We start from the raw sequence: 12,240 nt of genomic DNA on the forward strand, positions 1-12,240 counted from the left end.
CGCACCGCATAAAATCATAATTCCAAGCGATGGCATGGAGTAATTATTTTTCCACGATTCCATATCAAACATACTGCAATTGGAGCTTCAGCAGTTCGGGACTGTGCAATATATTGTCTACAAATGTAGGAAAAATTATATTGACTGGGTTGCGTACAAAACTCCCAAAGCTTATGTGTTTCAGGTTTCTTAAATTTGAAACAGAATCCAAACTGTCTGGAAGTTCATAAAAGTGAAGCCATTCTACAAGCGGGTCTATCTCAGCTTTTGCATGATCATAGGTTAAAACATCCAATGCGAGCAGGGATTCAATATTGTTTTTAGCAATAAATATGCTCTCTTCTATATCCATCATGTCCATAATTGATAAGGAGACACAAATTTACAACTATTGTAATTGATTGAAGCAATGCGGTGAAACTTGATATTGCATTGATTACATATTTGTTCTGATCAAAGGCATGAGCTATGGCACATCCAGATTGAATGGCTGCATATATTAAATATAAGCCAAGGAAAACAAGAAAATGCACTGCATTAAACACAGACACCATATGTTCCATAATCCTCTGCTGTAATGCCGAGACTCACGGCCTCATGGTTGATGTGATCATGTACAAATTTACACCTAGATCCTTCAAATTGAGTACAAGCTGTGATACACAGTGACATATTTTAAATTTGGAAATTTCTCTCTGAGGATTTTCTTATCCTCATCTGTGGGGATACTATCAAAATGGATCCATGTGACTGTTTCTGTGTTTGGGATCATGTCATAATATGGGGAGAGAAGAAAAGTGTGACCCATATTTGCTACATATTGCAGGAATTTCTCACCGTACAAATTTAATCTGTATGCATTTTGATATTGTTTCACAATGGGCCTCCCATTTTATTTCCAACATAATGGGGATGACAGAATGAGGATTTTAGATATTTGTTGTTTGGACTGAATGAAATGGTCCTGTACTTCATATGGCACAAATTTAAACACTGTGGCCTGGACTGTGTGGGAAGAATCATGGAGTGGGGATTTTTTAATGTGAGATGCAGATGCGGCATGCAAATTTGTGACTCAGAGTTGTTCTAATTTCAGATGCAAACATATTTTGATAGAAGATGCCTATCCCGATTTATTAGATCCAAGTCTGTACTTGATGATATCATGCCCAGATTCCATCAAATTACAGAGTTTGATTTGTTTTGTGTGAGAAATGAAACAGAGATTCAATGGGTTCTAGACTGTGGGAATATTTGAGTCTGGGGGACATCACCCTATTTGAGGAATATCAATATATAAAGGGGGGAAGGATCAATGGCTTTTTATTTTCTTCGATGTGGATTATACAAGAAGGTGGTACTCAAATTATATGATTTCCGGATTCAAATTCAGTTTGCACCGATACGACATAACAGATAGAAACTATTTCAATGCATTAGAATTTCACCAGGAGGATGACAATCTTATGTACAGGGCTAGTGATTTCAACCCTGAAACCTTTTACAATTTTGATAAGAATCTTATATCTATGAACAAACTATTTATGTGTTTTATGTGCAGAAAATGCAATGCCTCTTGCCTAGTGATTGTTCTGCAAAACGGCATATTTTATTCCCAGTGCAGGAAGCAGTTGTGTTAGACAGATCTCAAATCTATGCGTGAAGATTTAACAATTGGGAACAATATCTGAGAACAATATAGAATCTATAAGATGCCAATTTAATTGTGACTCAATCAGTTGTTAATATGTATGAGTGCAGGTATGAATGTATTGATTCTGTTTTGGGGATATGCTATGTAAATTAATTTGGCATTTTGTTTTTATAGGGTGCCAAAATGCAAACATATTTTGACAGAAGAAACATTGCACGGTACATTAAATCTGACATTCTTGTTGATTCTATAAGGCATGAATTTTCAACTCTATCAGAGTATGATTTTTTTGCAGTTAGGAATGAGATAGAGTTTAGGTGGTTGCTTGACAGGGGTCATAGTTTTGGGTATGTAAGCATAGGGCTGGGTGATTGCATACATTACCATGAATCACAGGTATATCACTATAGAATAGATGCATTCATGCTTCACTGCTATTACAGATCCTATGTAATATGGTTCAGCAAGGTACAGGTTCTGCCCACAAAACTTATGTTGTGTTCAAGCAGAATCTCTACACACTGATGTGATAGGGGTGTAACACCATGGTCAAGACCTAGAATCTTATTCTTGCTGTGAATAGTGTTTTTGGAATTTTGAATGGAATTAACTATAAATGGTTGCCCGAATTACAATCACTTGAGACGGGTTAGAAGAGCCGAGCATTTCCACCCCTACATAGCAGAGTACAAGTACAGGGACAATGTTCTGGTGTTTGTAACAAGAGAGCCTGAAAAATACAAACATGTAGAATCAATAAGGCATCTCATACACCCAGATTATTGCAGCCTGTCCTATATTATAGAGGTGTGTTTTGAGTATGTTTATATTCTTCCGGTAATGTCAAAATTTAATATCAGTAATATCTGTTATCCTCAAATACCCAATTATAATCTATGTTTTGTAAATCCCATACCCGAATGGGTTATGACTGACAGCCTGGATGGGTCCCGCATAGGTATTGTGTATCAGGTGGGATCACCCACTGTGATTTGTAGCAAAAATAATGCCTGCTCGGAAAATTATGCAGAGGCAATTCACCCTGCAATGCAGAAACTGTTTGGAATTGTGAGTGCCGATCTGGGAGACACAATTGTTGTGCATGGCCAAGTAATAGGACCTAGTATATATGTACATGACATATACAATGCCACAACAGGGCTGTTCCTGAGACCCTATACCAGAACTCTTGAAATGTTAAAAAAAAAGCAGGGTTCTGTCATGTTGTCAGGGGCAAAATTGTGCATCCCGATGAGAAATTCTTGGAGGGTACCAAGCTTGAAAAATCATCGCACTTAAATAAGCAGTTTATATTCTGTCTCAATACAGCCCAGCTCTGTGGAAACATATTCAAGTACAATTTTTGTCATCGCGACTTGAATAAGTGAACAGAAATAAATTTGCCGAGAAGTACTTGTTGCAAATGCACCGGGTCCTACATGCATGATTCAAACCAGAATCCCTTAGCCTCGCGGCGAGATTCCCTAGCTCGGTGCGGGAAGTTGAGAATCAATATATTGATTCAATATATTGATACGGCAAAATCTCGGGAATCTCGCCGCGAGGCTAAGGGATTCTGGTTTGAATCATGCATGTAGGACCCGGTGCATTTGCAACAAGTACTTCTCGGCAAATTTATTTCTGTTCACTTATTCAAGTCGCGATGACAAAAATTGTACTTGAATATGTTTCCACAGAGCTGGGCTGTATTGAGACAGAATATAAACTGCTTATTTAAGTGCGATGATTTTTCAAGCTTGGTACCCTCCAAGAATTTCTCATCGGGATGCACAATTTTGCCCCTGACAACATGACAGAACCCTGCTTTTTTTTTTAACATTTCAAGAGTTCTGGTATAGGGTCTCAGGAACAGCCCTGTTGTGGCATTGTATATGTCATGTACATATATACTAGGTCCTATTACTTGGCCATGCACAACAATTGTGTCTCCCAGATCGGCACTCACAATTCCAAACAGTTTCTGCATTGCAGGGTGAATTGCCTCTGCATAATTTTCCGAGCAGGCATTATTTTTGCTACAAATCACAGTGGGTGATCCCACCTGATACACAATACCTATGCGGGACCCATCCAGGCTGTCAGTCATAACCCATTCGGGTATGGGATTTACAAAACATAGATTATAATTGGGTATTTGAGGATAACAGATATTACTGATATTAAATTTTGACATTACCGGAAGAATATAAACATACTCAAAACACACCTCTATAATATAGGACAGGCTGCAATAATCTGGGTGTATGAGATGCCTTATTGATTCTACATGTTTGTATTTTTCAGGCTCTCTTGTTACAAACACCAGAACATTGTCCCTGTACTTGTACTCTGCTATGTAGGGGTGGAAATGCTCGGCTCTTCTAACCCGTCTCAAGTGATTGTAATTCGGGCAACCATTTATAGTTAATTCCATTCAAAATTCCAAAAACACTATTCACAGCAAGAATAAGATTCTAGGTCTTGACCATGGTGTTACACCCCTATCACATCAGTGTGTAGAGATTCTGCTTGAACACAACATAAGTTTTGTGGGCAGAACCTGTACCTTGCTGAACCATATTACATAGGATCTGTAATAGCAGTGAAGCATGAATGCATCTATTCTATAGTGATATACCTGTGATTCATGGTAATGTATGCAATCACCCAGCCCTATGCTTACATACCCAAAACTATGACCCCTGTCAAGCAACCACCTAAACTCTATCTCATTCCTAACTGCAAAAAAATCATACTCTGATAGAGTTGAAAATTCATGCCTTATAGAATCAACAAGAATGTCAGATTTAATGTACCGTGCAATGTTTCTTCTGTCAAAATATGTTTGCATTTTGGCACCCTATAAAAACAAAATGCCAAATTAATTTACATAGCATATCCCCAAAACAGAATCAATACATTCATACCTGCACTCATACATATTAACAACTGATTGAGTCACAATTAAATTGGCATCTTATAGATTCTATATTGTTCTCAGATATTGTTCCCAATTGTTAAATCTTCACGCATAGATTTGAGATCTGTCTAACACAACTGCTTCCTGCACTGGGAATAAAATATGCCGTTTTGCAGAACAATCACTAGGCAAGAGGCATTGCATTTTCTGCACATAAAACACATAAATAGTTTGTTCATAGATATAAGATTCTTATCAAAATTGTAAAAGGTTTCAGGGTTGAAATCACTAGCCCTGTACATAAGATTGTCATCCTCCTGGTGAAATTCTAATGCATTGAAATAGTTTCTATCTGTTATGTCGTATCGGTGCAAACTGAATTTGAATCCGGAAATCATATAATTTGAGTACCACCTTCTTGTATAATCCACATCGAAGAAAATAAAAAGCCATTGATCCTTCCCCCCTTTATATATTGATATTCCTCAAATAGGGTGATGTCCCCCAGACTCAAATATTCCCACAGTCTAGAACCCATTGAATCTCTGTTTCATTTCTCACACAAAACAAATCAAACTCTGTAATTTGATGGAATCTGGGCATGATATCATCAAGTACAGACTTGGATCTAATAAATCGGGATAGGCATCTTCTATCAAAATATGTTTGCATCTGAAATTAGAACAACTCTGAGTCACAAATTTGCATGCCGCATCTGCATCTCACATTAAAAAATCCCCACTCCATGATTCTTCCCACACAGTCCAGGCCACAGTGTTTAAATTTGTGCCATATGAAGTACAGGACCATTTCATTCAGTCCAAACAACAAATATCTAAAATCCTCATTCTGTCATCCCCATTATGTTGGAAATAAAATGGGAGGCCCATTGTGAAACAATATCAAAATGCATACAGATTAAATTTGTACGGTGAGAAATTCCTGCAATATGTAGCAAATATGGGTCACACTTTTCTTCTCTCCCCATATTATGACATGATCCCAAACACAGAAACAGTCACATGGATCCATTTTGATAGTATCCCCACAGATGAGGATAAGAAAATCCTCAGAGAGAAATTTCCAAATTTAAAATATGTCACTGTGTATCACAGCTTGTACTCAATTTGAAGGATCTAGGTGTAAATTTGTACATGATCACATCAACCATGAGGCCGTGAGTCTCGGCATTACAGCAGAGGATTATGGAACATATGGTGTCTGTGTTTAATGCAGTGCATTTTCTTGTTTTCCTTGGCTTATATTTAATATATGCAGCCATTCAATCTGGATGTGCCATAGCTCATGCCTTTGATCAGAACAAATATGTAATCAATGCAATATCAAGTTTCACCGCATTGCTTCAATCAATTACAATAGTTGTAAATTTGTGTCTCCTTATCAATTATGGACATGATGGATATAGAAGAGAGCATATTTATTGCTAAAAACAATATTGAATCCCTGCTCGCATTGGATGTTTTAACCTATGATCATGCAAAAGCTGAGATAGACCCGCTTGTAGAATGGCTTCACTTTTATGAACTTCCAGACAGTTTGGATTCTGTTTCAAATTTAAGAAACCTGAAACACATAAGCTTTGGGAGTTTTGTACGCAACCCAGTCAATATAATTTTTCCTACATTTGTAGACAATATATTGCACAGTCCCGAACTGCTGAAGCTCCAATTGCAGTATGTTTGATATGGAATCGTGGAAAAATAATTACTCCATGCCATCGCTTGGAATTATGATTTTATGCGGTGCGTGCCTTGTGATATTAATTGTATTAGAATAGGTGTGACAGAATCCAAGGACTTAACATGTTCCACAGCAATACTGTACTACAAAATCAATGCTGATCTTAGAAACAACATATTCCCACTCAAGGAACTTGAAATTGTTAGCAAAAAAAATATTGTTAGCACGTCTCTGTGCAATTTTCCTGTCAAGTGTGATGAGCAAATTAAAATACTCACCCAAAATCAGAAGCAGAGCAAGATAATATGAGATATAATATTTGTATTGAAACAGAGCTTTGTATTTTGTGTAAAAACTCGAATTATTTAAGTCCATCTTGTATTGAATGAGCCAGAATTGATATTGTTTTTAAGCAGGTACATAATCAACTCATTAAAATATAAACCAGAATTTACATCCAATTTTCCTGCCTCATCAAGTATGGAAATTGTTGTGTCCCATGTTATGTCATCAACAGGCCACCTGCTGTTTGTATAAATTCTATGATCATGAAAAAATTTGTAAAACCTAAATTTTTCTAAACTTGAAGTACTTTTTGTAAAAAAAGCAACATATTTTCCCCAACAACAATGCAACACGTATGCATCAATTCTATGCCAGTATGTATTGGATTCAAAATCATCATATTCAGAACCCAATTCTATGCTCACATACCCAAACCCAACATCACTGTCAAGTACCCATCTTGCCTCTGTTTCATTTTGCACTTTAAAAAAAATCATACTCTGATAAATTTTCAAATTTTTCCCTAAAACAATCCAACAGGTGGTCTGATTTTATGTATCTTGCAATGTTTCTTCTTTCAAAATATGTTTGCATGTTCAGGTATCTATATTTCCTGGAAGATATTATTCTGATTGTTTTTTTAACGTTGAAACGTTTGGTAAATATTTACTGCTGTTGAAATAGCCCAGCCTAACATGTAATGTTGTTTGCAGGTTGATTCAAGATGCAAATATTTTTGAAAGAAGAGATATTTCCAGATACATCAAATCCAAATCTCTTGTTCCTGAATTTAAATTGAGATTCTCAAAATTGTAAAATATTTCCTGGGGTCCAATTCAAAATTCTATACTGAATAAAAAATATCAGTTGGGTTCAGCAGTGTGCTTTGTGTGTGTGTGTATGTGTGTATGTGTGTATGTGTGTTAATATTTTTGGCTTTGGTATTTATATAAAATTTCCTGGGGTTCAAATCAAAAACTCTATGCCTATCTTATGACAGGTTGTAAGGCCAATGGCCCACAAGTGGAAATATTGATTCACACTGACCGTCCGCAAATACCTGTACAGACATGCATATCTAGAATGGCAATGACCTTGTTATGTATTGATTTTTTGTATAACAGGCTGGGAGAGATTGCAACAAAACAAGCTGGATGTCAGGCAAAATATTGTTCAATATATCTGAAATTAAATAATAAGAAATTAAAACAAACAGGCCTGTAAGTATGAGAAGCACTGTAAAAACACATCTGCTCTCTTCAATTATTCTCACAATATTGGTTGATGCAATACAGAATCTCTTTATATACCCTAAGCACGGATTAAAATTTCTGAAATAATAAACCAATCAGAATATAACACATCATCATATTATATCATAATTAAGCAATTAGATGGTTAATAATTTGTTGCATTGGATAATAATTTGTTGCACAGCATGATGCAAGAGCTATTGCATTACATGTATGCGTGTGTGGGTATATATGTGGGTGTGAGAGGGGGAGGGGGGGGTATGTGTGGGTGTAAATATGTGTGTATGTGGGTGTTTTGCTTAATTTCAGGTATAGCCAAAAAAATATCAATTTTTGACAAATTTATGGACAAAAATCTGGCTGATGCAATTTTTGTAAGTATAAACAAATCAATCTGAGGGAGCTCTTCCTTTCCGAAAAATATTTGAGGGCATTTTCACAAAAATCTTGGATTAGCCAGAATTCCACACTTGAGCAAAAAACTCATATGGCCATGTTGAGCAAGTTTTAAGTGTAGCAAAGCTGCTGGAGGGGAGCTCTTCCTTTCCGGTGCTGGTTGTATCACCAAACCCACTACTAGAGAGCGTTTTGGAATTACGTTACAAGGCCGCTTGGTACATCGCGGGTACAATAAGAAAACGCGAATTATATTACCACATAAGAGAGTGTGTTCGTAATCATTGTAATGTTTTGGGGAGAATATTATTTTTTGTATCAGTTATAACGAAAATTCACAATGTTTTGTATCGGTGTGGTTATAAAATAAATGACATTCAAAATAAGTTATCTATACTTATATCGATTCCATCAGAGGGCAAATGCATGGGAATAAATGTAAATATGAATACATTATGATTTCATCACAATTAAATTTACCATCTCGGTTGCTTATAAGATCGCCACGTATGTCCTGGGTTCGAGTCCTGTCTTGGACACGTGTGTTCCTTTGTGAATGTCTCTTCATCAATTTCGTCTAATCATTACTCATCCTCATCGTCGCGATTAGCCATAACTGGAAAAGCTACGTAAACTTACATAAATACAAAACAGAAAAGTGAGAGAAGTCAAGTGGTATACGTACAACACGGTAAATATGACCACAGTTATTTTGTGTTCAATAGTAAATGTAAGTACTATGCACAGTTTGTGTACAAAGTGGAATTCTGTAATTTTACTACTGTTTGGGTTCGTTCATTCGTATACGTGTAGTTTCAGCGCTGTGCACACTGCTGAAGGGACTGTGTAAAGATTGCGTTGCATGAACCTTAAATATATTTATGCATCAGCTGTATGAAGGTATAGACAGCCCATCTACTAGTGCTAGAACAGTTATGTTACTTTTCCCTCCCTCCCTCTCGTATGCATATTCTTTGAGGCGAGAACAGTTATGTTATGTACTTTTCCCGTACCCTAACTCCCTCTCGTATGCACATTCTTTGATGCGCTGAAACCAACATGCTCTCACGGTGATGTATGCGTTAATGTTAATGGTTGCAAGATTCACCGGCAGAGTGCAGTACGGCACAGTAGTTACATCTGTCGAAGCAAGCAGATTCCATGTAACTTGAATCTACACATCGAGAGTTTGTTAAAGGAAGGTTCAGTTACTGAAAAAAAAAAAAAGCAATTAAAATAGAGGAGGTACATTATAACGCCCCATTTGCTTCAGTAACAATAAGTCCTAAAAGGAACCGATGGTGGGTGAGTTGTCACCCCTTAACCCTTCAAGTACCAAGGTAAAAATGTTATGTAAAGTTCCAAGACTAGGTCATTTGATCCAGGCACTATTTAAAAAAAAAAACACATTTAGTTGGATGCAGTGAGTTATAATTGGGATGTACAATAAACAGGATAATGTGCCTGATTGTATCATGTATTACAATACATGTTATATACATATAATACAATAATATGTATTGTCTATATGAAAGTAAATAAGCACATACACATTTAGTGTGGACACAAGAGATGCAATTTTTAATGTACTCTATTAATAGCAGTTTTCTTTCAACAATACTAGAAATACGTATAATAATTCAAAGTTAAAAACATAAACATACAAATAAGATGTCTCTCTTAGAAGAAACTGACATCACATATTCCGTTCTGATTACACTTGAGAGTCCTTGCAGAGCTGTTCGCTGATATAGTGTGCTTATATAACAACTTTAGTGAAATGATGTGCAAAAGTAAAAACGCATGTTGAATGAGGAATACCTATAATAATATACCACTATGGCTCTTTAAAATAGTGAAATTTTTAAAAAGACGTCATCTGGGTCAAATTGATCCAGACTTGGAACTCGAAGGGTTTTAACCAACCTACCCCTTCGATGCGCTTCTGAAGGGTGTTATTGAGGTACAGTCAGAAACGTTTGTATTCCTCATACGCGACTGGACCCAAGCCAAGTAGCATGAAGTTCTGTGCAGAAGTCTTACTTGGCTCCTCCCTCTCTCCGAATGGCAAAGAAGGAGAGCGTGGATGCCTTTGGGACTCATATGCCGTCCACGAAATAATGTAAAATCCTTCCTTTAAGATTATTTTTTGGTTTTGGTTATTTTGCGTTGCTTTTATACCACTTTTGGCTAACCGCGACGATGATAATGATTAGATGAAATTGATGCCATGGTCGGAACACTCGGATGTGACCCATTTGATCCGAGTAGCTCTTACCATGCACTAGGATGGCTACTCTGATGCAACTCAGTTTCGTATAAGGGTGTAATTTCTCTATATTATATTTTAAATACATGCTAAGTCAAATATCTGCACTAGTGTACAATGTAGTATGTAAGTGCGAATTATGACCGAAAATATCATGAAAATAATTATTCAGGACATATCTTGGAAGTAACCACAATGTATCGACATGCATCGCGATAGGGCTTGTACATACAGTGTGTAAAAAAAAAAAAAAAAAAAAAAAAAAGTGCACCACGCCATGAAGGCGTATAGGGGTGTGGAGTTAGGGCCTCACACTTTCTTGATTGCGGCCGAGGATAGGGGTGATGTGATCAGCACCACGCTTCTGGCCGCCTTTACCTCCCAGAGTTTCCTCCAAGTACCCACTTTATACGACACTGGGTGGGCGCCAGAGCTGCTTGAAAAATTTGCTTTACTGGAAATGGGAATGATATCCATAGCTGGATTAATGTGTACACAAAAATGCATGTGGGTGATTAGATGTATAAAGTTACGGAATAGTAATAAATATATTATACGATACAAAAAATCGTTAATGAATAATTCAGTTTGTCACACAAATCCATTTCCCGAGAAATCATAGTTCTACTGAATTTTTATTCTTTGTTGAATTTTGTTAACCTTCTTCCCCAACTCCGTGGCAGAGGGAACAACACATCTATTGTACAACGCCAGGGGCCTCGGTTTGGACCGTGTTGCTGATCACACCCACCTTGACTAGAGCCAGATCGAGAATTTTTGGAAACTTATCTTCATGGCGCATTGCAGTGCATAGAGGACAGACTCACTTTTAACCTCCGCCAATTCTGCATAAGCTCAGTCTTTACGTGCTAAGATAATACTTTAATGATGGAGACCACCTCTCTAATGAATTGCTTGCATTAAGATCATCGCATTGTTCTTTTCAGCTGACATCTCTAGTCTGTGGCATTATTTAAAAGCGAGCTCTATTCATGCTGCCATTTTTTACTAGAGGCAAAGGCATTGTTTTCACTTGTGAATGACATTGGAAACTTGGAAAAGTTCCATTGTAAACATCTTTGCATATGAAAGGCGATAGAAGTTTTTGTGTTACGGAAGTAAGCATTACACTGCTGAGGGAAAGAGGTGGCGGCAGAATTATTCCCCGCAAGTATGATGAAAATCCTCTCCTTTTTTATAACCATCACCCACGTTAATTCCCACGTGCAAATGTACCCCTCGGTGCTGGAGGTTGTGTAGAGAAGCGATCAACCCTCTGCGGAAGTACATGCCGTCGCAACTGCCTGTGTGACCTACACGTTATGGACTGCATAGGCAGCGCCAAGTTCTTTTCCACGTCTCTGTCGCAGTCGAATGAATTGGCGCATTCCTCACCCTCTTGGCATCGCGAAGAGCTCTAGCTCACTTGCAAATGGAAGATTTGTTCTCAGCGTGGTTGCCAACTTGAGCGACAAATTGCTAAGTCTGGATGCTTGCAGTGGCAGTTAGACAATATAGTTCCGTTCAACGGCTATTGCAGCCAGCTGGTGCTTTTTAAGAACAAATCTGGAACATTCACACAAACGGTAAACCTGCGAGCAAATGTTTCAATGGGTAAAGAGCCTAATTACGTATTGTGGTTGCTAAGTATAAATGCAGGCGTTAGAACGAATTTTCCGAATTTTAATTAGTTTAGTGCACACATAGAAGTGTCTGACCAGTTTTCAACGTAGTCTCCGAAAATATTGATGTATTTGCCCCA

At 37.3% G+C, this 12,240-nt stretch overlaps 1 protein-coding gene across 5 annotated transcripts in view; it reads left to right on the forward strand.

Annotated features, from left to right (window-relative positions):
* The window catches only part of Srrm234 (Serine-arginine repetitive matrix 2/3/4), a 369,905-nt gene that overhangs the window by 163,919 nt on the left and 193,746 nt on the right, over positions 1 to 12,240 (forward strand). The window lies entirely within an intron of this gene.

The sequence above is a fragment of the Lepisma saccharinum genome, chromosome 9 (genome assembly GCF_977018435.1).
Source record: "Lepisma saccharinum chromosome 9, izLepSacc3.1, whole genome shotgun sequence".
NCBI lineage: Eukaryota > Metazoa > Arthropoda > Insecta > Zygentoma > Lepismatidae > Lepisma > Lepisma saccharinum.